The sequence below is a fragment of the Sus scrofa genome, chromosome 14, assembly GCF_000003025.6.
Source record: "Sus scrofa isolate TJ Tabasco breed Duroc chromosome 14, Sscrofa11.1, whole genome shotgun sequence".
Lineage (NCBI taxonomy): Eukaryota > Metazoa > Chordata > Mammalia > Artiodactyla > Suidae > Sus > Sus scrofa.
In genome coordinates this window covers 68,507,756-68,532,295 of record NC_010456.5, presented here as the reverse complement: position 1 = coordinate 68,532,295, position 24,540 = coordinate 68,507,756, and positions in this window count along the sequence as shown.

Here is a 24,540-nt window from a genome sequence, read left to right as displayed (position 1 = left end):
CTTAACCCACTGAGCAAGGCCAGGGGTCGAACCCGAAACCTCATGGTTCCCAGTCAGATTCGTTAAGCACTGGACCACGACGGGAACTCCCAAAATTTTTAAAGTTAAATTTTGGGGCCTGTTATTTTGAGATTTAAGTTCTTCATTGTTCTACCTTTAACAAAAATAGATTAAGAAAGCTTAGCATTTAAAACATAAATGTGCCAAATTTTTGAGTATGTTCTTTTTTCTTTCTTTCTTTTCTTTATTTTTTAAACCACACTTGAGGCAAGGGGTTCCCAGGCCAGAGAATGAACTCACACCACAGAAGTGACCAAAGCCACAGCGGGGACAATGCCAGATCCCCAACCTGCTCTGCCACAGGGAAACTCTGAGTATGTTCTTAATTTTAGTTGATACTAGGCAAAAAAGAAATTGTATGTTTAAAAAATCTGAGAAATATGTCAGAAAATTATAACTGAAAATTTATAACCCTGCTTTAATAAAAGGATTAGAGTTGTGTTTTTGAGAAAACTATCAATTCATTTAGTGTATTTTCATGAGTTTTAGTGTGTTTTTTTATGAGGCAATTAAATGACTAAGTCATGTTTCCTAATCCTGAATGCATTTTCTGTCTCAAAGAATAGGCTGATGTTTATGACTTTTAAAAAGAATTAAATTCTTCTTTTTGCTCAACCAACTAAAAATAACTCCATGCCTACCGTAAGAAAAATTGGGTCTAAACTGAAAATGGCACTTGAATCTCATTGCTTTATCAGAGTAGAGAAGTAGATCTTATGTTATTCTATATACATGAAAATCAGAAATCTTAAATTCAAAACACCCTAACATTTAGATCATTTCAGGAAAACATGCAGGATGGTAGGGCAATTAGCATATGATCCAGACAATCTAACCTTTTTATGTTAATGCTGTGGACATAGTCCAGGTAACACTCACAGCTGCTGTGATATTCTTTTCTTTTACTGGTATAGCATTAACAATTATGTTTAAAACTATTTCAGAGCCATAAATCAACCATAATAGAAAAAATAAAAATCTTAAAAAAAAAACAACTATATCAGAGCCAAGTGTTCTTTCCATGAACAAAAACAAAAGGCTTGGCTCTCAAATTTGGTAAATGGTAAATATGTGTTTTCTTGTTTGCTGATAGAGATAAGTGAAAAAATATATTGGTAAAGACACTGAGTAACTTTTTGGAGATTGCTACGTATTATGAAATGCTTGAGAGCTCTTTGAGGAACCAATATTTAGCAATGTAACTATTTCAGAGTTACTAATGACTGAATGAGGATGATACTCAGTTTATGCTGGCATATAGCAATCAGTAATGTGATATTTATGAACAAATATATTATGTACCCTCTGAAATTAAAAGGCAGGCAGGAGCAGACTATGGGAGTGTTGGAGAATCTAGTTCATGAAACAAGAAAAATATGATTTGTGAAGTGGGGATAAAAATACGTTTGATTAGTAATTAGAAATCTGAATTTTGCACGTGGCTCAGCTACCTACTACTAGCTCTTGAATGTTTAATGTCCTCATTTAGAAAGCAGACTCACGTGGTGATTAAGAACATTTCAGTGGTCCTGGGTCTTATTACCTATTCTGTTATTTACCTTTAAGTCTCAGTAACTATATCTTTTAAATAGTAAGGCAAGATTCATTTTCTTATAGGATGGCTGTGAGAATTAAATGAGATAATGTATTGAAAGTACCCAGCCTGTATACTGTTTCCAATAAATGTTACAGTTACTATTTTAATAGAAATGACAATCTTTGTCCCCGTATCTAACACTATTATGCATAGGATCAAAAATTAAAATGGACTTTAATTTGGCTTATAATATTTGTGGAATGTTGCAGTGCGGACTTAAATAAACATTATCTGTTAAACTTCTATTTAGTTAAAACCCCAGTATGACACAGATTATTCAGCTTTCCATGGGGTGGATCATACATTCTCTTTAGGCAGCTTATCAGGATTTATGTCCAAATTGCATAAAATATGTGCCAAATTAAACTTTAAAATATGCTTTGAATAAAATTATTTTACCATAATTATCCCAGTTTTAGCAATAAAAGTCTATGTCTCTGTAGGCATACTCTGGTCAATTTAGCTCTTCTAATTAAATGATATTTTCTTCCTCACTGTTTATGATGGGTTACTTCTGTAGTGTTCAGCAGTTTGACTTTAGGACACTTAACTAGAATATTTAACTATCCTTTGATATCCCTTGAGTTGAAATAGCTAATATACCTCATACAGAGACTGGAATCCTTTACAGTGAGAACTAATTAGTTGCACTTTCACTAATAGTTTCATATGAAATATTGATAAGGGGACTAGAGAAAAGAAAGAAATGAAATAAGTGAAAACATCTTTTTTTATAAATATGATAATATTTAGAGTAACTTCCCTTAATGATAAATGTAGTACTTATTAAAAAGAAATTTAGACTTGATTCTAAACCATGAAAAGACCTTCTCAGATGTTACCTTGTGGCACAGTATGTTAAGGATCTGATATTGCCGCAGCTGTGGTACAGGTGGTAGCTGTGGTGCAGGTGGCAACTGCAGTACAGGTTCGATTACTGGCCAGAAAACTTCCACGTGCCATGTTTGTAGCCCCCCCCTCCAAAAAAAAGGGTTTCTCGGAAGAGTTACATAAGAATTTTACTTATTATGATCAGGGCCCCTCTACATGTTTCCATGAATGGGGAAAGGTGCAGCAATAATACCCCATATTTTAAACACATCTGTAAGAACCAACATACCCCAAGTGAAGAAAGAAAGAAAAAGAAAGAGAGAGAGAGAAAGACAAAAGAAAAGAAGGAAGAAAAACATTATCTGGCAGGTGCTGCCACTGAAAGGAAGTGAATTAACTTTATTTCCAGTTTTCCTCACCTCCAAACTATCTTAATGAAGATTTAGGATTCATTAACTAAAGGGTTAAGAAAGAAAGTCTGACTAGTATCCATGAGGATGCAGATTTGATCCCTGCCCTCGCTCAGTGGGTTAAGAATCCATCATTGTCCTGAGCTGTGGTATAGGTTGTAGACCCATGTTGCTGTGGCTGTGGTGAGGCTGCAGCTCTGATTCATCCCATGGCCTGGGAACTTCCATATGCCATATCCTGCAAGTGTGGCCCTAAAAAGCAAAACAAACAAAAAAGCAGTAAAGAAGATATTTGTAAAGAATTAGTAGAGCTACTTAAAAATCTATGTAACAAGAAAGACATTCATTTCATTCTACTAATGAGTAGACTTAAGAACATCTATTGTATTTGTATGTTCTTTGACAAGACTAATGAAATTAAGAAACTATGTTAAGTATTATAATTATCAGCATTATAAACATTTCTTATTTTCCATATGGTGGAGCAGTTGTTTTGTCATATCCTTATATCTACCCATTCTCCTTCCTTCTTGACAATTAAGTGTCATTAATAAAATATGATCCTACAAACACAAGCATTTGTCCCTGGGCTGAAAATCTCTTGGGAAGAAAGACCAAAAAGGAGTAAAAGCATTTGTAATAAATTTATGCTGATTTTTAGGGATTGTTACAATTTGTAACACATTGACTTAAGTGTTTTACAAATTAATGTTTGGATTCCTTCTATATAATGAGTGGATAAATTTTTCCATTACACATTGTAAAATTTGCGCTATATGGTTCATAATTATATGGGTTTTGATAAAGCATAGTCATATATCCACCCAAAAATCTTCATACGAAACAGTACAATCACTCCAAAATTTCTCCACACTACCTCTTTATAGTAAAAACAGCCTTCTACCTGGGTTCCCAGTTTTTGGCATTTACATCTAAAAGTTCTATAAATATCCACATTCAGGTTTTTGTATAAACATAAGTCTTCATTTTTGGAGGGTAAATATGTTGGCATGGGATTGCTGGGGTATAGGACAAGTATTATTTAACTCTACAAAAAAAGGTCAAAATATTTCCCAAAGTGACTGCCGTTTTTCTTCCCCATCAGAAATGTATAGAAGTCTGGGTATTCAAAACTACACAAGCACTTGATATTGCCAGGATAGGTATATGGTAGTATCTAATTGTTTTAATTTATGACTACTGATGTTCAGCATGTTTTTGCATGCTTATTTGTTATTATTTAGTGAGGTGTCTGTTAATATATTTTACTGATTTTTAAAATTGGGTTCTCTGATTTTATATTGATTATTGAGTTTTTGGATTTGTTCTCATAAGTAAAATTTTCAAATAATTACTTTCAGTTATTTTCTTTTCATTTTCTTAGTATCTGACAATAGCGAAAGCTTCTAAATTTTATAAAATTCAATTTCATTTTTAATAGATATTTGAAAACTTTAGTAATACATTAGCACTGATATTTCTCCTATATTTACTTCTAGAGATTATAAAGCTATATTTTACACTTAGGTCTATGATCCATTCTGAGTTGTTATGTAATTTGTAAGATATGAGTAAGTTTTATTATATTTGTATGTTTACATTCAGCTGTTTCAGCGTAACTTGTTAAAATGGTTATCTACTCTTCACTTACTTGGCTTCAATCTTAAAACTTAGTTGACAATGTCTGTGTGTCTTTTTCTAAGCCCTGTGTCTATCCCATTGTGCTGTCTCTATGCTTTCACCAATACCATGCAATTTTTATTGCTGTATCTTTAGAGTTTTTCTGTTTTTTTCTATTATATTGATTTCTACTTTTCCTCATTTCAACCATTACATTTGGTTTTGATTTAATTTGCTCATCTTTTTTCTAGTTTCTTAAGGTACAACAACCAATTAGAAAACATAGTATAATAATGTATAAAATACAGTAAAAATAAATAGTAGAAATTCTGTATTTTAAAAAAGCTGGTTTAAAAAAAGACATTGAAAAATCAAAATAGTTTTATTTTGTATACATACAAAGTAGGATTTCATAGATGGACAAAACTTACTGAATTGTGGCTCAATATATCAACAGGAAATTGTTTTAAAAACATTATGTTGAATAAAACAAATTAAAATACTGGAGTAAGTGGAAAAGCTAGCAATCAGAAAACTGATGGCTAGGGGTTTTAGAATATTACCAGCCTAATAGAGGGCAATTGATAAAAATGCAGAAGCTGCAACAGCAATGTTTGGGCTAAAGATCCATGAATTTGCAGCCTCTTTCTGCCTTTGGTTGATAACCATGAAATCAACAGACATACAAGCATCAGAGAAAGATAATAGATGAGTGGTGAAAAGTTGTGAGGGGCTTTTATTTTTTAATGAATGAAAACAGAAGGGAGAAATATAACTCATTATTTATATAATAATGTAACATTCACTGTTATAGTTCATTCTTTTCAATACTTTAACACATTACTTTTTTTTCATTTTGGTTTCTCAGATTCCCTATGACACATTTCAAGCTGGTGCTGTTATATAAATTTTATATGTCATTTTATCTGTTCCCTAGTTTAGGTATTTACAGAGCTGTGACTAAAATCCAGGTCCAATTAACTTCTAGTATTGTGAATTTACTTCACTGTAGCATGTAATTCAAAATTTCTCAACCCAAATCTGTCAAAATCTGACAAAATTACATATCAACATTTCCTTTTAAATATGCAGCATAGTGTATTTGGATTTTTAATCAGCAAAGTGTTACTTGAAAAACAAACAAGTTTTATCCAAGCTAGTCTGAAAAACCTCTTTCTCTGTCTACCATTTGGCATCACTCCTAAAAGATTAAAATTTAACGTTAACAATGACATTTTCTCAAACTGTGATAATTTACTCCACTAATTTCTACAGTATGTTGGTTGTTGAGGTTACCTGTTTCTTCTTCTTTCTGTGGAAGCTGAATGGCAAACTCTAAACACAGATATCCAGCCGGTGATATGTGTTGGCACACAGCATTCTCATTCTATGGATGGTACTAAAGTCTTGTTTTTTGTTATTGAAAAGGTTTAGATGAAGTAACCTCCTTATTACAGGACAAAAAAAGTCACCAGGTTTTTATTAATCATTTCACTCCTTGTCTCTCGCACTCTTATCTTCAATTACTGAGATAAAAATGACACATGCGTATATTTTTCATCAAGTAAGACAGAAAAAGTACAAAGAGAAAACAAAAGTACTTACTAAAATCTAAGTACTTGGCAGAATTTTTTTCTAGATATATCTGTATGTATATAAACTGATCAATAGATGGACACGAGAATGGATGGATGGGTGAGATTACAAGCTCTCCCTTACCCCTGCCCCACTGAGGATCCCATTCAGTCATCTGAATTCAATAGGATTCATTTCCTATGGACCCCAAAATGTATCTGTTTCAGTAAAAGAAATAGTATTTTTCCTGTATTTGACCACTTCTACCACCAGTGCAACCAATAATTGTATGTTTCCGCTAGTGTTTCTCCTGGATCATTGCGATAGGTCTCTAGTCTCCCTACATCATCTCTTTCTTTGATATGTCTCCACTGTGGTGAGAATTTCCTATTAAACATAAAAATCAGACCCTTCTATACTCCCATTCAAAACCCTAGAATGCAATGCATCTACCTAGCAAGGTCTGTCAGGTCCTACCTGATCTGTCCCTAAATCTGAGAGCATCTTCAAACAATTCCCTTCTAGCCCACTCAGATCCAGTCACACTGAACTGGTAGTCACACTGACCTAGAACAATCTTGGGTCATTTCTACTCAGGACCTTGGCACTTGCTCACTTGCTCTTTCCTCCACTGAGAGTATTCTTCTTCAAGGTCTTAGCATGTATTACTTCTATATTTTGGATCTCTGCTAATATACGGAATTCCCTCACCATCCTAAAACAACTAGCTCCATTTGCTATCCCTTGCCCCACTTTATTTCATTTCACGACAGTTATATTTACTGAGAGTTATTTTGTATGATCATTTGGGTAATTTTATTGAACACATCCCCTGTAGAAGGAAAACTATGAGAGAGAGAATGTTTTCTTCTTGTGTGCAGTTTTATCTACAACAACAGAGTGGCACTTATTGAGCATATAAGAAATATTCGCTGAATGAATGAATATAAAGATAAATGAAATGAAAATTGTGTACATTACTTTTAAAATAAAAACATTATGTTGAATTTTAATTAAAATGTAGGTAAACTAAAATTAAAAGTGCCGTTAAAATATAGCTCCAATTCGTTATCAAATGTGTTGCTAATTTTGTCTACGATTTAAAAAATGTAAAAATTTTAGTTAACTATCTCTTTATTTCACAAGCAATATGTACTGATTTCAAGACAAAATATCATGCAGTCACTACACATACCTTTATTTCCAATTATCCTTCTTCCTATCACCTATTTAGGTTATATTACTTTTTCAAAATAATTTTTAAAATTATGTTTCCTTTTTATGCATAATGGTTACATATATTTAACTGGGTTTATATATGAATGTATTTATCTTTAAAATCATGGCTTATCTCTTTCTGAATTATTTCATCTTTTGTTAAATTATAGATTCTGTTTTTCTGTTTGTCTAACTATTTTCTTTGCTTTTATAAATTGTCTTTTCTTTTTTTTTGGTCTTTCTCCAGGGCCACACCCGCGGGGCATATGGAGGTTCCCAGGCTAGGGGTCTAATCGGAGCTGTAGCCACAGGCCTACACCAGAGCACGCAACATGGGATCCGAACCGCATCTGTGACCTACACCACAGCTCAGGGCAGCGCTGGCTCCTTAACCCACTGAGCAAGGCCAGGGGTCGAACCTGAAACCTCTTTGTTACCAGTCGGATTCATTAACCACTGAGCCATGACGGGAACTCTACTTTTTATAAATTTTCTGATGATGTTTGCATCCCATAGATTAGAGTATGCTTGAACATTTTACACATTACCTTTATACTTGAAAGTCAACTCACCCGTGTAGAAAATTATTTGATTTTATTTTACTTCTGTCAGAACTTTTTATTATCACTCAGCCATTCTCTGGCTTATGTTGCCTTAAAGAACTGTGAAAACTAATTTTTCCACCTTGCGTTATACTTGATTTCTGTGTTCTGACATTACTAATACTTGCAACATTTGGTTCTCATCTTCCAGGAACACAGACTATACTTTCCAGTTTATGCGATGAAAAGGAAGACCATATGAGCAGTGATAGCCAAATCATAAAATGATCATATTTTCTTACACTTCCTTTGCTACCATGACAAGGATCCACCATGTTCCAACTGCTGAAGCTAATGGATGGTGGATCGAGCCCACTATAAACCTGTGGTTTGAACCATGTGAAATGTTTATATATATATATATATATATATATATATATATATATATGATATTTTTGACACAGAAAATGGCAATCAATTTCATATATTTCAACTTAATGCAAGAAACATGTAGTGTAAGTTACAAACATTTGTTAGATTATGGCATTAAAATTCGGGGTTAATTTATTATTGCAGTTAACCACTAGTATAAATCTTGCTATCTTCTTTTTTCCCTGAGATAAGATGTGTCCTTTGAATTTTCAGAATCAAGTCTCTATTTCAGGGAAGTTGTCTTGTTTTTTATATTTAAATATGCTTTCTTTTCCATTTTAAATGTATTCTTTTGGGAACTACATATTTTTAAGTAATTTTTTATTTTATTTTGGAGTGTAGTTGATTTAAATGTTGTGTTACTTTTCACAGTACAGCAAAGTGAATCATTTTTACGTATATGTACATCCATTCTTTTTCAGATTCTTTTCCCATATAGTTTATTACAAAGTAAGTCCTTGTTGGTTATCTGTTCTATCTACAGTAGTGTGTGTTAATCCCAAACTCCTAATTTATCCTTCTCCCCACATTTTCCCTTTGATAACCATAGTTTGTTTCAAAGTCTGAGAGTCTGTTTCTAATTTGTGAATGAGTTCATTGGTATCATATTTTTAGATTCCACATATAAATGATATCATATGATATGTGTCTTTATCTGACTTTGCATGGTTCATGATCTTTAGGTCCATCCATGTTGTTGCAAATAGCATTCTTTCATTCTTTTTTATGTGTAATATTCCATTGTGTATATTATACCACACCTCCATTATCCATTCTCTGTCAATGGACATTTAGGTTGCTTCCACCCCTGGGTTTTTATAAATAGTGCGCCAATGAACATTGGGATGCATGTATCTTTTCGAATTGTAGTTTTCTCTGGATATATGCCCAGGAGTGGGATTGCTGAATTAAATGGTAACTCTATTTTTAGTTTTTTAAGGAACAAACATACTGTTCTCCATAGTGGTTGCACTAATTTACATTCCTACCTATAGTGTAGGAGGGTTCCTTTTTCTGCATACTCTCTCCACCATATACTGTTTGTAGATTTCTTGATGATGGCCATTCTGACTGTGTGAGGTGATACCTCACTGTATTTTTGGTTTACATTTCTCCAATAATTAGCAGTGTTGAGCATGTTTTCATGTGCTTCTTAGCCATCTTTATATCTTCTTTGGAGAAATGTGGAACTTACTATTTTTAAAGGGAATTTATTTTGTCTGTATTCCATAATAATCTTCTTTCAATTTGTTGTTATTTTAAAAAATTTCATTTACTGTGATTTACTCATACTTGTCCATTATATTAGTGTTTAGTTTTAATTATTTTTATTCTGATTTTTTTAACTTTCATTTCTGCAAAAATGTTTTTTATTGTTCTACTATAGAATATATATTAGCTAGTTTTTACTTTTTTCTTTGTTTTTTTTAAAGAAATATTATGATTATAATTCTGTCATAACTATGGTAAGTGCTTTGTCTGTTACAATTTTGTGTTTCCATTAGTAATATCTTTTATGATACATGATATTTCAGAGCTGTGTGTTTTTCTCTCTTTTCAAAAAAAAAAAATCCTATGCCTCATATTTCATTTGGAGTCTTATTTTTGAGTTAAGTGAAAAGAAGTGGAGTAAAGAAATGAGTAAGCTTAGTAATAGAGGAATTACAAGTGAGGCAGCTAATTCTCAGTTGTCTCAGCTAACTGTCATTGTTTTGAGCAAACTGTCACCAAATCTTTTTCTTTTTTCTTTATCTTGAGCTGCACCTTTACTAGGTTTTAAGAATTGATCAGGAAAACCACAGTGAAACCCTTTAGGTCACAGCCGTTTTGTGCTTGAATCTTTTGCTCACTGTTTTCCCTGCCTCCTTTTTACTTTCACATCTGGCAAATTCCAAAACTAAACACCAGATCATGCATATTAGAAGTTGCTCATTTTCACATAATTTCTCTGAAATTTTCACTTTTGAGGGTCCTTGATGCCAAACTAAAATCCCTGAAGGCCATTTCCAGTTATCATCTTCTCACATCTTCACTTAACCAAACTCCTTTGAACTATCAATCTCTGATACCATCATTATATTCAAATGGTTATAGGGTTTATTTTTTAGAACAACGATATCTCATTTGGAAAATATATATCCTATTTGAAGTATCATCTCCACATATTCTTTCCTCTTGACCCGGAAATCATAGTTTTGGTCCATTAAGCTATATAGCATTTGGACTTCATTATATAGGAGCCTATTAATCCATATTTTAATGAAAATGAGAACCACAGTGTTTCTGCTCAACATTGTATTCATAAATATCTAAATATTATTGGCATTTAGTGTAGTTTTGGACTTTAAAATTGTTGAATGAATGGCAATAGATGAAATAAAAACATGAAATAAAATATTAGAAAAAAATGATGTATATGGTAATCTTCCTTAAAACCCTAATATTTCAGGGAGTTCCCGTCGTGGCTCAGTGGTTAACAAATCAGACTAAGAACCATGAGTTTGCAGGTTCGATCCCTGGCCTCTCTCAGTGGGTTAAGGATCTGGTGTTGCCATGAGCTGTGGTGTAGGTCACAGACACGGCGCAGATCCTGTGTTGCTGTGACTCTGGTGTTAGGCCAGCACTGCAACTCTGATTAGACCCCTGGCCTGGGAACCTCCATATGCCACAAGTGCGGCCCTAGAAAGGACAAAAAGACAAATAGACCAAAAAAAAAAAAAAAAAAAAAAAAAAACAAAACCCTAATATTTTATTGAAAACAGCTTCACATCTAGTAAATATATATAGTTATTTATTTAAGCTTACGGTTGATATCTGAAGTTATTTTCCAAGCAATGTTATCTCAAGAGACTCAAATTTAGAGAAAGTTTTAATTTTCTGCATTAATCTAATGTGGGAAATCAAGACTCTTCAAATGAGATATACTCAAAGATCCTCTGGCCAGGATAAAAATTAACAGACCCATATGGCCCACCTGTCTCACTGCAACTTTTACAAAGTCCTTGAGTGAACTTCCCCCTTCAGCAGCCTGGCCTACTCTTTCCTGTCCCATATTAGTAAAGGTATTTGGTCTCGTTGGTTCCTTTTCCTGCCCCTATAGGGAAATTACAGGCCCCCAACCAACCATCAAGTGTATCATAAGACCTCCCCCTCTCTCCTTTGTCCCTGGGCTGTAAAAACAGACAGGACCATGTGCTTGGTAGACTCTCCCTTATTATCAGAAAGTCGTCCTGCTGTGTCAGCAGTGTTTCTTATCTCGATAAATTCTTTCTCTTTACCTTACTGTGAGTCTGGAAATTCATTTGGACCACAACACCTAACAGTTATTTCCTAAAATAAACTGGAAATGTATACTGGACAGTGTACATTTTCAGTGGAGACAAACCATCCTACTGAATAACATACCATGGAAATGCCCTATTGCCTTCTTTTTTCACTTTTTGTTTTTCTCTCCATATACATAACTTGACTTATACATTTTCTTTTCTAGGATATAAATAAATATATAGCTTACTTTAAGAAGTTTTGTCGTAAAATTTTACTTACTTCCTCTTACCTTTGTACATGAATAATTTTATAGTAAGAATTCCTGCCTATTAAAAAATTGTTACTTCTTTTTGTCCATGCCTGCAGCATGTGGTAGTTCCCAGGCCAGGGAGTGAACTCATGCCACAGGAGCGACCCAAGCCACAGCAGTGACAATGCCAAGATCCTTAACCTGATGATCCACAAGGGAACTCAAAAAATTATTGCTTCTTAAAACCACTGATAGGCATGTGAAAAAGTGATATGGGATAGTCTTATCAAAAAAATTAATACATCTCTCTATATTTTTAAGGAAAAGTCGTTTTTGAAGGTCTCTTTTTTTTTTTTTTTTTTTTTTTTTTTTTTTTTTATTTTGGCCTCCGCATATGATTCCAGCTATCATCGGCTTAGCACGCTACGCAGAGCACAAACGGGATCCGGCGTCTGCAACTACACACAGTCAGCAACGGATGTTACCATGACAGGCAGAGAACCCACTCATGTTCTAGTCGATTCGTTAACATGGCACACGGAATCTGAAGTCTTCTTAAGTGAATTTTAAAATCCACTCTCACCAGTAAGAGAGTAACATTAATAAATATTCCCTATAAGGCTGATTTCTTTGGATTATAAATGTGTCCCTAAACTCATAGATTAAAACACTTTTCTCCATCGTGACAGAAGATCACTTTAAGCCCTTCCAGGGACAAAAAAAGGAATTTAAATGCATTATATCTGTTAATTATGACCTAAATCATTACAAAAAATTAAATGAATTAGGACATTGCTAAATAATCATTACTAAACAATTATTCTAAGAAGTCAAATCTCTTGAACAGTCATAATTTTTTTTTTTTTTGTCTTTTTGCCATTTCTTGGGCAGCACTTGCTGCATATAGAGGTTCCCAGGCTAGGGGTCTAATAAGAGCTGTAGCTGCCAGCCTACGCCACAGCCACAGCAATGAAGGATCTGAGCCGCGTCTGTGACCTACACCACAGCTCATGGCAATGCCAGATCCTTAACCCACTGAGCAAAGCCAGGAATTGAACCCACAACCTCATGGTTCCTAGTTGGATTTGTTAACCACTGAGCCACGACGGGAACTCTGACAGTCACAAATTTTATGTGTAAACACTTTCTACAAACATCAGCTTTATTGACAATGAATGTTCAGAGAGCATTTGAAGTAAATCAAAATGTTAATGAAGCTAAAACTAATGAGAATTCAGTCTTTGGTTCCAATATATGACTGTTTGGTAAAGGTGTGGCTTTATTGAAGGTTCAAGATTATTTTCAAATCAGGTTGGGTTCATTATCAGAGAGTCAGAATAATAATTATAATTAGGAAGAAAGTAAAATTACAAACTTGAAACAAAATTTTAACAAAATTTCCAATGCCAAATGACATTTTGAAAAATATTAGGCTATATAGACCACTGCAGAATTACTGGAAATAAGTGGAATGTATTTAAATTAAAAAAAAATTGGGGAGTTCCCGTCGTGGTTCAGTGGTTAACAAATCCAACTAGGAACCATGAGGTTTTGGCTTTGATCCCTGGCCTTGCTCAGTGGGTTAAGGATCCATTGTTGCTGTGAGCTGTGGTGTAGGTTGCAGTCACGGCTCGGATTCTGTGTGGCTCCAGTTCAGCCCCTAGCCTGGGAACTTCCATATGCCAGAGATGCCCCTAAAAATAAAATAAATTAAAATTAAAACCTTATATAGAATATGTATGGCATGATTAATCACCAGATTTAAGCGATGAGGCAGACATTGTTAAAATTGAACATACTGATATCAAATTTAAGTTGTATTAATATTTATCAAATGATATGTCATATGTTTATTTCATGTAAACACTGATAATGATAAGCAAAAAATGAATTTATCACTAAAATATAATGCTGAATAAAGGGAATTTGGTAGGAAATAGTGGATGCCTATATGGATGGAGAAATATTTAAAAACCAGTTATTTAATGGTAAATTCATGTATTGAAAATCTATTCTTTAGGAAAATAATTTTATTCTGATAAATGAGCTTCATATTACTACTGCATTGAATTCTTGAAATTAAAACAAAATAAATCCTAATATTATTAATTCTGTATCTTTCTAACCTTATGACAGTTGAAACAAATACCTAAGTTTTTCTCCTCATTTTAAATCAATGTACAGCCAGCCCTTTTCAGTTCTTCCTGCCTCATTTTTATCCCCTAATAACCAGAGTATTGTGAGGAGAGGGGAACTCTGCTGAGTTTTCCCTTTAAAATGAACTACTATACTTCCAAAATACTTAACAACTATTCCAGGAAGTAACAGAATGTAAGACAATAGTTCTCATTTTAAATATCACAATGTCGTCTGAGCCCAAGGCTCTGTACCTATTCTTTCTTAACCGGAGGGTACTCTGAGACCCAGGCTGTGTCTAGGTCATTCACTGGACTCTGAGAAACAAGGAAACTACCAGCTTGAACCAAAATAGCCTCTGTATCCTTGCTCAGAAAATCAAGGTAGTTCTGTGAGAGCTGATAGTCATACTCTTTAGGAGAAGATAAGTTTATTCACTTCTGTTCATGTATATAATTGCTAAATAGCACTGAGTGTCTTTAATTCTATTGAATTTTTCAAGTCAAAACCAGAATTATCTACTGATTTCCTTTTCATTTTTTTAATCACATAGGTTGAATTACTTCTTTTCCTACAATTCCCTGGAGTAAAGATCTTTAACACATTGTTCTTCTTTACATCTACGCTGAAGGTTGTCTTGGTAGGTGGAATTCAGTTTTATTTTTAATGACACCTGATTCTCAGAAACACTTTTGTATGAAGAAACTCTTTTATCTTTTCAGAAAAAGATAACTCCAATTATGAGCCATTACAACACAATGTCATAAAATATAGTAAGCGTGATTTTATAAATTTTAGTAATCTTTTCACTTTAAACATACACATATAAACATAAACATGCATGGACAAAATGAAATAAAATATGGACATGAATAAGCAGTTTGTTCTAAAGAAATTATACAGTAACACAATTTTTTCTCTAATTCTTTATAAAAATAAAATAAAATAAATATATATTTCGTGTTATAAATATAGCAATATTTTTGCACTTTCCGTACTTTCAAAAACTACTTCTACAGTCAGAAAGTTTTAATTAATTGATTAATTAGCATACTTATATTAACATTTCTTCTCCTTCACTTGAAAATGAGCACAGAACTGAACAAGCAATTGTTAAAATAAAATGTTACTTAATGAGCAATATAAAAATATGCATATGCACAAGGAAGAGTAAGTTAAATTCTCATGTTTTGAATTATAAAAAAAGTCGAATGATATAAAATAAAAATGCATATCTGGACTTTATTTTGGAGGCTATTAAACTTTGCATACTAAGCTAGTTATCACCAACTTACATTTTAGTAATATGTTAATTTAGCAATCGAAACACTGTACCCTTGAGCTATACCCACACTCCTAATGATATGCTACCTGTGAATCAGGATGACCAAACAACTGTAGCATAGCATGCTGTGTTTTTAGATCTACCAAGTTTGAGAAAATGTGTTTTAAGGAGTCTTGTGAAGAAAGTCATGAACAACTTAGAATGCAGATATATGTTTAATATTTCTATATATATTATATATATATGTACATACACAAATATAGATGGATAAATAGGTAGGTAGATGGAGAGGTAGGTAGATAGATAGATAGTTAGATAGACTGGTAGATTTATACACATACTCTGCCAAAGTATTTGATAAACCTCCTATCACAAATGTCTCTGTCTCTTGCAGAATACCTTGAGTTTGCTGCTTCTTTTATCTGTATACTTCCTCCAATACTGTTTTCAATATAGGCCTTTGGGTGACCAACCTCTTGGGTTTTGTCTGCCTGAGAGCCCATTTGCAAGCTTACTTTTCTCCTGTTCTTAAATATATTTGAAATGCAGATATAAAAAAATCACTGTCTATCCACATGACTCAAATTGTATATATATTTATAGTAAAATAATTGCCTTAAGCCAATTTAATACTATTATTTCCATGACATATTTCCTATATGTACCAGTCACCAAGATATTAGATTCCTTTAAAAATAATTGAATATGTTTTACTCAAAATAAAACAAAAAACCTCTGCCAGATGACAGAAATCCTTTTTCCTACTTGTTATATCGTGATAAAACAAATTTGACAAGCACCTATTTGTCAGGCATATAATCAAATACTAAGCTTTTTAATAACATAAATGCTAGCTAAAAATTTTATTCATTGTAATTTAATAAGGTATATTTAAACAATTTTAAAATGTAGGATTTTCTTAAAAATGTTTTTGCTATATTCAAATTCATGTAAAAGATAGAATATTTCTTTAGGATCAACTTTCATTACCTTCCTTTCCTATATTAAAATCACATTCTTGTGAAAGTTCTATTGCTTATGATAGAGTGGAAAGAATAGGTGAACATCTAAGAATGTTTGAATTTTATCCTCCAACATAATTAGATTGAAGTAGCTGCAAGTTAAAGCAATTAGGATAAAACAGTAGAGGCATTTAAATTCCATAATACTTTATTTTACATTACCCTATATTACATGACTTTGTTTCCAGAGACCTGATGTACATAGTTTTCCACTGGGACCAAGCAATGAAGAGACTTACTCCAGATCTGGTATACCATTCTTTAACATTATCTTAATTTGTATGCTTATATTTGAAAACAAGACACATAAAAAACAAATATGTTAAAAGAAAATGCGTGGTAAGATAGATAATATAAAGAATGTTAAAGCTGAAAAAGGTAAGAAATATGTAGGTGAAAAAAAATTTGTCCTAAGGTTTCAGCAGAATCAAAGGTATTGCCTCTGAAATACAAAAGGTATAAAAGCCATCTCAGATGAAATTCCCTAGCATTACCAAAGCGTCACCAGGATGCCACTGTAAGTTTCATGATGTGCCTAAGATCTTATCAATAAAATATTATAAGTGTATACATTTTGATAATTCAAATTTTTATACCAAGAAAATCCCCAACACACTGAGTTCTAAAAATTGTATATCCAATAGATATTGAATATTTCCGTCTGAAGGTCTCCATAGAAAATTCAGATACAATGTGATCAACACTTAAATCTTATCAATCTTCTAAGCCTACTCTTTTTGTAGTATTCATTAACTGAGAGAACGATACCATTTTCCATTCCATCTCATAAGAAATAATTCTTTTACTCTTTATTTTCTATTTTCACATTTGATTAGAAGCCAAGTCTATAGACCTCACAACCTAAATACTTCTTAACTTAACTTTATTAAGATATATCTTTATATCATTTAACTAACCAATTTCAAGTGCATAATATTTAGTGCAAAGTAGTATGCTTACCAAATTGTGCAGTCATCACTATAAATCAGCTTTAAAACATTTTCATCACACAGTAAGATTATTTTCATGTACATTGACTTGTTTTGCTCCTCCATTATTTTTTCCTTTTTTAGTTTTTTTACATTTTTTTATGTTTATAGTTGTACAACCATCATCTCATGTCAATTAACTTTTAATCTCTGTAGCCTTGCCCTCCTTCTACTACTAATCTACTTTATGTCTTTAGAGATGCTGGACATTTTATACAAATAAAATCAACAATATGTATGATATTTCTTGGTTTTAGGTTCTTTCACTTAGTATAAAGTTGTTTGTTTGTTTTTGCTTTTTAGGGTCCACCTGAGGCATATGGAAGTTTCCCATAGGGGTCAAATCAGAGCTACAGCTGCCAGCCTATGCAACAACCACAGCAATGAGGAATCCGAGCCATGTCTGCAATCTACACCACAGCTCATAGCAATGCTGGATCCTTAACCCACTGAGCATGGCCAGGTATCAAACCAGTATCCTCATGGATATTGGTTGGGTTTGTAACCCTCTAAGCCACAATGGGAATGCCTAGCATAATGCTTTATTAGAGGTTAATCTGTAGTCTAGCATAGCATGTATCAGTAGTTTGTTCCCTTGTGTTACTGGATAGTAAGTATTCTCTTGCCTGGAAATACTTCATTTTGTATCATTTGAGCAGTTGATAGCAGTTAGTTCCAATTTTGACTACTCCAGATTCACTTTTTTTTCTTTCTTATTTATTTTTTTAAGACTTGGTATATACACTTAATACAAAATATGTCATTGTAACAATTTTAAAATGTATAGTTCACTGACATTAGATATGTTCATACTGTTGTTCAGTCTTCACCATCATGCATCTCAAGAACTTTTTTATCTGCAAAATTGAAACTATCTATTAAACAGTAATTCCCCCATTTCTCCTTTTGTCCAGCCCCTGACAGCCCCTGACAGCCATCATTCTACTCTCTTTAAATATGACTATTTAGTTAGCCCATTAAGTAGAATCACTCAGTATTTATCTTTCGTGACTGGCTTATTTCACTTAATGTAATGTCCTCAAGGTTCATCCACATTGTAGCATGTGTTAGAATTTTGTTTCTTTTTAAGCTTGAGTAGTATTATATTGCATGTATATACTACATTTATCCACTCATTTGTTGATGGAGACTGGAGTTGCTTCTACTTTTTGGCCATTGTGAATGATGCTGCTGTAAACATGAATGTACAAATATCTATTTGAGACCTTCCTTTCGATTATTAGATTATACACTCAGAGGGGGCATTGATGGTTCATATGGTAATCTGTTTTTAATTTTTTGAGGAACCACAATACTGTTTTCCATAGCAGCTAGACTATTTTACATCTTCACTAGCTGTGTACAGTTGTTCCAATTTATCCACATCCTAGCTAACACTTGTTTTTTCTGTGTGTGTGTGTTGAAGGCTGCACTCGCGGCATATGGAGGTTCCCAGGCTAGGGGTCCAATTGGAGCTGAAGCTGCCGGCCTACACCACAGCCACATCAATGCAGGATCTGAGCTGTGACTGTGACCTACAGCACAGCTCACAGCAACACTGGATCCCCAACCCACCAAGCAAGGCTGGGTATGGAACTCATGCCTCATGGATGGTAGTCAGGTTCACTAACCACTGAGACATGGCAAGAACTCCCTATCTTCTTCTTCTTCTTTTTTTTTTTTAAATATTATACCTATTCTAATGGGTGGGAGGTAGTGTTTCGGATTAATTTTTGAGTGTGTTTTCCACCGATAGTTATTGAGAATGAAAATAGAGCCATTGGAGATATTGCAGATTCCATTCTAGATCATAATAATGTGATCATACAAATTTTGGTGATTCCTGGTACATTTAAAAGCTATGTTGGTTGCCTCCTTAGCACAGTAGGCAGTGCTTATGTCTCATAAAATTTATGTTTGGGGAGTTATCTTTTGGGACAGTGGGCTAAGGGTCTGACATTGTCATTGCTGATGCTCAAGTGGCTGCTGTGGTGTGGGTTCAGTCCCTGGCCCAGGAACTTCTACATGAGGCAAGCATGGCAAAAAAAAAAAAAAAAAAAAAAAAAAGTTTTATTTATGTCATACTGTAGTGTAGTAAGTGTGCAATAGCTTTATGTCAAAATAATGTACATACCTCAATTAAAAACCACTTTATTACTAAAAATGCCAGCCATCATCTTAGCCTTCAGCAAGTTAGAATCTTTTTTGCTGATGGAGTGTTTTCCTCAATGTTGATGGCTGCTGATTGATTAAGGCAGTGTTTGTTTGCTGAGGGCCAGGGTGGCTGTGGCGATTTCTTAAAACAAGACAGCAGTGAGGTTTGATGCATTGATGGACTCTTCCTTTCATAAATTATTTCTCAGTAGCATGTTTTTTTTTTTTTTAACAGCTTTTAGCCACAGTAAATTTTCTTTCAAAACTTAAGTCAAGCTTTTTAAACATGGCTGTTGCTTTATCAACTAAATTTATGTACTATCATTAATCCTTTCTTGTCATTTTAACAATCTTCATAGCATCTTCAGTAGGAGTACATTCTATCTGAAGAAAACACTTTTTTTTTTTTGCTCATGCATAAGCAGCAACACCTCATCATTAAAGGTTTGTGATGAGACTGTAGGAATTCAGTCGTATTTTAGGTTTGGCTTCCAATTCTAGTTCTCTTCCTATTTTCACCCTATCTGCAGTTATTTCCACCATTAAAGTCTTGGACCTCTTAAAGTCATTGATGACAGTTGCTATCAACTTCTTCCACACTTCTGTTAATGATGTTTTAACTGCTTTCCATGAATCATGAGTGTTCTTAATGGCATGTAGAATGATGAGTGAATCTTTTTCCAAAATGGTTTCAGTTTACTTTGCCAAGATCCATCAGAGGAATCGCTATCTGTGGCACCTCTATTAGAAATGTATTTCTCAAATAATTTTGAAAGTTAGTCTTGAGTGTTAAAATTACTCTTTGATCCATGGGCTACAGAGTGGGTCCTGTGTTAAAAGTCTTGGAAACAGCATCAATATCATTGTACTTCTCCATCAGAGCTTTTGGGTGACCACTGCAATGTCAGTGAAGATGAATATTTTGAAAGAATCTTTTTTTTTATGAGAAGTATCTCTGAACAATGGGCTTACAATCTCCATTAAATCATGTTGTAAACAGATATGCCATCATTAGGCTTTTTTGTTACACTTACAGAATACAGGTGGAGTAGATTTAGCATAATTCTTAAGGATCCTAGGATTTTCAGAGTGGTAAATGGGCATTGGCTTCAACTTCAAGATACCAGCTTCATTGTTCCCTAGGAAGAAAGTCAGCCTGTCCTTTGAAGCTAGGCATTGACTTCTCCTCTCTAGCTATGGAAGTTCTAGACAGCACCTTCTTCCAATAGGCCATTTGTCTGTGTTGAAAACCTATTTTTTAATGTATCAACCATCATTAATGATCTTAAATATCTTCTGGATAACTTGCTGCAGCTTCTACATCAGTACTTGCTGTTTCACTTTGCACTTTTATGTTATAGAAATGACTTCTTTCCTTAAACATCATAAACCAACCTCTGCTAGTTTCAGAGTTTTCTTCTGCAGTTTTCTCATATCTCTTAGGCTTCACAGGCTTGAAGAGAGTTGAGTCCTTCCTGTGTTTTAGGTTTTGGCTTAAGGGACTATTGTGGCTTTTTGGATCCTCAATCCAGACCACTAAACTTTTATCTATATCAGCAATAAGGCTGACTTCTTATCATTCCTGTGTTTACTGGAGTAGCACTCTCAATTTCCTTCAAGGACTTTTCTTTTGCATTCATCACTTGGCTATACAATGGAGAAAAATCTCTTTAGCATGTAGTGTGGGGAAAGTTGGACACTGCATGTAAATCAGTGAAGTTAGAACATTCTCTCTTACCATACATAAAAATAAACTCAAAATGGATTAAAGACTTAATTATATTTAACACATGATACCATAGGACTCTTAGAAGGGAATATATGCAAAACTCCTCTGACATAAATTGTAACAGTATTTTCTTAGGCCAGCATCCCAAGGCAATACAAATAAAAGCAAAAACAAACAAATGGAACATAATTAAACTTATAAGCCTTTGCACAGCAAAGAAACCATAAACAAAACAAAAAGATATCTTAAGGACTGGAAGAAAATCTTCACAAATGATGTGACCAGCAAGGGCTTAATTATCTGAATATACAAACATCTCATACAACTCAATAACAACAACAACAACAACAACAACAACAACAATGCCTCATCAAAAAATGAATAGAAGACCCCAATAGACATTTCTCCAGAAAAGACACATGATAGCCAAATGCACATGAAAAGATGCTCAACATCACTAACCATTACTGGAAAAATGGAAATCAAAACTACAGTGAAGTATCACTTCATATCAGTCAAAATGGCCATCATCAAAAACGCTAAAAATAATAAATGCTGGGGAGGATATGGAGAAAAGGGAACCCTCCTACATTATTAGTAGAAATGTAAATTGGTACAACCATTATGGAAAACAGTATGGAGGTTCCTTAAGGAACTAAAAATAGAGTTACCATATGATCCAACAATCCCATTCCTAGGGGATTTGTCATAAATCCAAGAAGGCAAAAACTCTGATTTGAAAAGATACATAGACCCCATTGTTCATTGAGGCACTGCTTACAATAGCCAAGACATGGAAGCAACCTAAAAGGCCATCAGCAGATGAATGGATAAAGAAGATGAAATGTATATTTATATACATAATGGAATACTGCTCAACCATAAAAAAGAATGAAATATGAAATAATGCCATTTGCCGCAACATGAATTGACCTAGAGATTATCATGCTAAGTGAAGTCAGATAAAAAGATGTCTAAATACCATATGATATTACATGTGAAACCTAAAACATGACACAAATAAATTTATTTATAAAAGAGAAATTTTCACATACATAGAAAACAAATGTCTTTGCTACCAAAGGGGAAAGGAGATGGGAGATAGATAAATTAGGAGCTTGGGATTAATATGTACACACCACTATATACAAAATAGATAAACAATAATGTCCTACTGTATAGCACAGAACTATATTCGATATTCTGTAATAAACCAAAATGGAAAATAATATGGAAAAGAACATAGATAGATAGATAGATAATAGATAGATAATAGATAGATATAACTGAATCACTTTGCTGTACACCGGAAACTAACACAACGTTGTAATTCAACTATACTTCAATCAAAAAATTATTTTAAAAATCTGTGCCTCATGAGATAAAAGAAAGCATACTTGCAATAAATAAATATATAGAAATTATCTACAGAGAAAATGAAAACTATGAAAAGAAAAAATAGGTGTATTTTTAAAACTAAAGATATAGTATCTGAAAAAATAATTACTGAAGCTTAATAGCAGATTGAGGTGACAGAGAAAAGAGTCAGGAAACTTGAAACGGATCACACTTATCCAATATAAAGAACATAAGGAAAAACATATTTTTTTTTTTAAACAGCAGAGACTCAGGCAGGCATCTGTGAGAAAGAAATCAAAATATGTAACTTGGATGTAATTGGAGTCCCAAAGGATAGGAGGAAATACTTGTAACAGAAAATATATTATTAAAAAATGATGGCAGAATATTTTCCAAATTTGGTGACAAATATAAATTTACAGGTTCAAAAAGCCATGAACTCCAAACAAGATAATCTCAAAGAAACTCATGTCTGGATACACTGAACTCAACTGTGAAAATCTAAAGATAAAGATATGTTTAAAGCAGCTAAAGAAAAAAATTATGAAATACATATTTGGAAACATTTATTTGAAAGGCCATGAATATTTTACCAGAATTGATGAAGGCCAGAACAGAGTGAGACAACTCTAGAACTGACCTAACAAAATTAAAATTGATGACTTGAAAGAAGTAAACTGAATTGCCTGCCAGGACAAAATCCACATTTATAAAGTAAGAAAAATATATCCACATTATTGACAACATGATATGCACAATGTACAGCATATAAGAGAAATAATTGTCATGCAAAAGAGTAAGAAAATTTGACACAGACCCAGGAAATAAAGCAGTCAATAGTAACTGACCCTTCATAACTCAGATATTGAATTAGAAGATAAGGTAATTATTTTTACTACTTTAATGATTATGAAGAAAGATATGAATGTTGTGCATTAAAAGATTGATGAATTTTGGGAGTTCCCGTCATGGCGCAGTGGTTAACGAATCCGACTAGGAACCATGAGGTTGCGGGTTCGGTCCCTGGCCTTGCTCAGTGGGTTAAGGATCCAGCGTTGCCATGAGCTGTGGTGTAGGTCGCAGACGCGGCTCGGATCCCGCATTGCTGTGGCTCTGGCGTAGGCCGGTGGCTACAGCTCCGATTCGACCCCTAGCCTGGGAACCTCCATATGCCGTGGGAGCGGCCCAAGAAATAGCAACAACAACAACAAAAGACAAAAAAAAAAAAAAAAAGATTGATGAATTTTATAGAGAAAAATGAAATTATAGAAAAGAACCAGGTGGAAAATAGAGAACTATAATTATAACATCTGAGTTTAAGTAAAAAAGATTGAATATAGTTAATGGAAGATTGCAGATTGCAGAAGAATCAAAAAACTTGACCATGGGCCCACAAAATTACCCAATCTCAAGAACTTTAAAAGAAATTGAGAAGTTCCCGTCGTGGCACAGTGGTTAACGAATCTGACTAGGAACCATGAGGTTGCGGGTTCGGTCCCTGCCCTTGCTCAGTGGGTTAACGATCCAGCGTTGCTGTGAGCTGTGGTGTAGGTTGCAGACGCGGCTTGGATCCCGTGTTGCTGTGGCTCTGGCGTAGGCCAGTGGCTACAGCTCCGATTCGACCCCTAGCCTGGGAACCTCCATATGCCGTGGGAGCGGCCCAAGAAATGGCAAAAAGACAAAAAAAAAAAAAAAAAAAAAAAAAAGAAATTGAAAAATATATGGAGAGTACATTGTAGTACAATATTAAGTTAATTACATAATAATGAAATATGTACAGTGGGAAAATAAAAAAAAGAAATATGTATTAATATAAAATTAATGTTAATAATAGAGAAACAATTTGAATTCTAGGAAGGAGATAATAGGATAAAAAATTATAAAAATTAAAGTTTTCCAAAATTTATTGAAAAAATCAACATCCAAAAAGCTTAGAGAATAAGCAGTGTAAATACACACATGGTGACACATAAGTACCATATTTGGTTAGAAATAAAACATAAATTTAAAAAAAATCTTAAGAATAAAATACATTATAAATAAGGAAGTTCTATGCATTATATC